This window comes from Penaeus monodon, unplaced genomic scaffold, assembly GCF_015228065.2.
Source record: "Penaeus monodon isolate SGIC_2016 unplaced genomic scaffold, NSTDA_Pmon_1 PmonScaffold_139, whole genome shotgun sequence".
In the NCBI taxonomy this organism is placed as follows: Eukaryota; Metazoa; Arthropoda; class Malacostraca; order Decapoda; family Penaeidae; genus Penaeus; species Penaeus monodon.
This window is the reverse complement of record NW_023642932.1, coordinates 81,156-85,344: the sequence shown is the minus strand read 5'-3', so window position 1 is coordinate 85,344 and position 4,189 is coordinate 81,156. Positions and strand designations below refer to the sequence as shown.

At 38.9% G+C, this 4,189-nt stretch overlaps 1 pseudogene; it reads left to right on the top strand.

Moving 5' to 3' along the window:
- The first annotated feature begins 1,054 nt into the window (after nucleotides 1-1,054).
- The window catches only part of LOC119569292, an 11,460-nt pseudogene continuing 8,325 nt past the window's right edge, over nucleotides 1,055-4,189 (top strand).

Genomic DNA, 4,189 nt, shown 5'->3' with positions numbered 1-4,189 from the left:
ACCGAACACACACGCAAAAACACACCCCCAACACACCACACACACACACCCACAAAACGCACAGCAAACGCACACACACCCCACACACACAAACCCCCCCCACAAACACACACACACACACAACCCCACACACACACCCCCACACAAAACATATAAAATTTTATTATATTTTATAAAATTTTATATATATTTATATATTTTATATATAATATATGTTTTTGTGTGTGTGTGTCTTGTGTGTGTGTGTGTGGGTGTGTGTGTTTAGAGGGGTACACCCCCCAAATATAGAAGAAAGAATAAACAGTATTTTTATATATGTGTAAAGTATGTATGAAAAATATATTTAAAATTTTTTAAATACATAGGTTACCTATCTATATCTTTGGATGTTTCTTCTCTTTTAACGGTGGTTCATGTATAAAATATAATTTTATTTGGGTGATATAATATTAAAAAAATCTATATTTGTGTTTTACATATGTGTGTGTGTGTGGACCCCACATGTAAAACAATTTTTTTATGTTTTACACATACAACATTATATGTACAGAAATTTTGAGTGTGGTAAAAACCCTCTTGGTCCCGTGGTTTTTTTAACCTGTTTTTAAAACCCCGGACCCTTTTTAAAAATCGATGAAACTATGGGCCTCCCCAAAAAACCGGGTATTTCAGTAGGTATAATGAAATTTTTTTTTTTAATATTTTATTTTTTTCAATTTTAAAAAAGGGAAATTTCCCCAAAAAAGTTGTGAATCTTTTTAAAATTAAAAAGTTAAAAAAAAATAAACGGGCCCCAAATTAAGATCTGATCCCATTCTTTTTAATGTCTATTTTTACCATGAACTGAACTATCACCTTATTAACCACACTATGTGTCTGTTGCATTGCCCAGTCAGGTTAGTTTCATTCTATATACTTCAAGTGAGATGAGTTATTTTTCTTTTTTGGTTGTAACGTGTGCTGAAATGTACACAGTGTAAATTGATTTTTGTCGGGTACCAATATCAGTCGTGTTATGTTTAACAAACTACGATTCGCAATGCTTCCCTCAGCTCTCTGGTTTTTAGTTTGGTGTTACACAGTTTCCCTTCTGCTTTCTAGTGAACGTGTGGTATGCATATAAATAGTTCATACTTTATTGGAAATACTGTGCTCTGATAATATTCCAGTCGAAAGTACGACGAATTAATGCCATTAAGACTACTGGCGTATCTCATACCATGAGGGTTTTTATACTGTTCTTCATCATTTACTGGACCTATGCCTTGAAAAGAGCTAATGGCATGGAGATCCAGCCTCATAACTCAGTCGGAAGTAAATTCTCTACAGTAAGTTTATAACTAAATTTGGTATACTGCATTAAGAAAATATTCAACCAATAATACTTACTGGAAACATTTTACAACATTTAAGTGTGGGAACATGATAACACAGACTTCTGAAACAACATGTCCTGATGAAAGGAAGACCTAGCCATTCCATAACTTATCCTCTCTCTCTCCCAATCTCTCCCTCCCTTGCTCTCGCTCTCTATCTCTCTCTCGCTCTCTCTCTCTCTCTCTCTCTCTCTCTCTCTCTCTCTCTCTCTCTCTCTCTCTCTCTCCCTCTCCCTCTGTCTCTCTCTCTTTCTCTCTCTCTCTCTCTCTCTCTCTCTCTCTCTCTCTCTCTCTCTCTCTCTCTCTCTCTCTCTCTCTCTCTCTCTCTCTCTCTCTCTTTATCTTCCTTATTTTCTCGTTGTTTTGTTAGTACTTAGTCTACGCTAAGCCCTAGTTTTTTTTCTATTTACTATATCCCAATAAAAGGATTTCTGTCTATAACCTGGACGAACAAAATCTAAACAAGTCTAATACATACTTATGGATCCAAAACTTGCTTTATGATACGACAAAGACTTTTCTGTATAACTCTAAATTTTCAACAGACATTCTTTGTCAGGTTATCAAATATTTACAATTGGAATATGAAGTAACCAGGAAGGCCATGAATTCATCTATGCTTAAAGCTACTTTTTTCTTCCACTAGGTCTGTTCTATTCAAAGGGGTGTGGGTGGAGAATAGATTCGGAGTTGAAAGTGGATTAGAGAGTTAATGCTTATAAATCACGATAAAACCGTGGCTCACTTTTCCTGGCTTCATGCTTATTTTTTCTTTCACGCACGCATCCCCCCCTCTCTCTCTCTCTCTCTCTCTCTCTCTCTCTCTCTCTCTCTCTCTCTCTCTCTCTCTCTCTCTCTCTCTCTCTCTCTGTCAAACGGAAAGGGATGTCCGACACGCCCAGTTCTTCGTTCGACTTACTTCTTAGGCAACGTGTAGCGTAAATAATTCTTGTATAATTCTCCTGCACTGTGTTCTAAGAAGACTATTTAAGTCCGAGTGGGGGCATTTCTCTACCTCCGTGAATGTAGATTACAAATTTCATAAGTAAGAACCACTTAATGTTTTAAAAGTAAGGACTAGATGACATGTAGTGCAGCATTATACAGTTAAAAACCAAAGATCACTGGAGTATATCAAGAGGTCCAAGCTGTAAATTACTCCAAAATTAAAGACTTTTTTCTAAACCATCTTTCGTTCTCAACAGGAAGAATTGCCACGTACGCCTAAATCACCAGAAGCAATTTCTGAAGTAGACATGCGTCTTCCACCCTCTCTCAAACCACTCCGCTACCTAATACGACTTCAGCCTTTCGTTAATGGCAATTTCAGCATCTTCGGCTTCATGGAGGTGGAAATGGAGGTCCTGGAGACGACCTCCAACATCACACTCCATATGCTCGATATTATCACGAAGAATGACACAGTCAAGGTGAAAGTTTGTATTTTATTGTATTAGTGTTAAATCTGAATCCCCGTTGAACTGTGAATTATGCTGATAACCGTTTTTTAGGATTTTTAAAATATTTATCACTCTGCATTTACTGTTGAAGGTGTTGGCTTCGGGAGGCTTGGAACAGCGACAGGTTGAAATTAAGAGTCAGCATTATGACCCTGTCCGTCAATTCTATGTCGCTCAAATGGAGGAAAAGCTTATGAAAGGGAAGAGGTACACTCTGCAAATGGAGTTCCTTGCTTATCTCAACGACCAGCTTTATGGCTTCTACAGGTCGACCTATAAAGATGTTGACGGGAATACAAAGTAAACGCAATTGATTTTGCAGTTACACCTATCTTATTACACTCATTAAATATATATTATTTAATGTCTATCTTTAGAAATGAAGTTATATTTATTAGACGTCACTAGACAAGAAAAAATATTAATTGGAAATGAGTATGCACAATTAAGCCATTCCTTCAGAGATTTGTATATAAGTACACATACAGATAGATAGATGGATATATGTATAGATAGAAAGAGTGACAGTTAATAGAAATATTTGTATATAGTCTATCAATAACGGACAGGTATTTAGCTGTGACCCAGTTCCAGTCCACGCACGCCCGCCGCGCCTTCCCGTGCTTCGACGAGCCATCCCTGAAGGCGACCTTCGAGATCCACCTGGCGAGGGAGACCTGGATGACGTCGTTCTCCAACATGCCCCTCGCCGAGACGAGACCTGTGTGAGTGTCAGTGAGTCTTTAGCAACTTCGTCGAAATTCAAAATTTCTCTTGATTTATCGTTTTGAGACGGCGATTCTTCTACAAAAACAGGAAAGGTCAGAAGGGCTGGGTGTGGGACCGCTTCGAGAGGAGTGTCCCCATGTCCACCTACCTCGTGGCCTTCGTAGTGTCGGACTTTTCCTACATCCCCTCCACCAGTGGCGAGGGCATTCTCTTTCGAGGTTAGCTTGACTGCATAGCCTTCTTTGGGAACGTTTTATTTTTTAAATGGACGTGCCTTCACTGTAGAACCCACAGCTCGTGACCATGCTTTGTCCAACCCGTCCTCTATGCCAACAGTGTGGGCGCAGTCGTCGGCCATTCGGCAAGCGGAATATGCTAGTCAACTCGGCTCAAAGATTTTGTCATTCTATGAGACATACTTCAATGTGTCTTACCCGCTCCCGAAAATGGACATGGTGGCGGTGCCGGACTTTGGAGGGCAAGGCATGGAAAACTGGGGTCTGATTACGTTCAAGTAAGGCAGTGAAGAATTAAATTGGTTTGAAATGATAATATAGATATTACAAAAACGTTAGAAGCTGTGAAGCTGTTTACATTTACAAAAATGCAAGAGTAATACCAGAA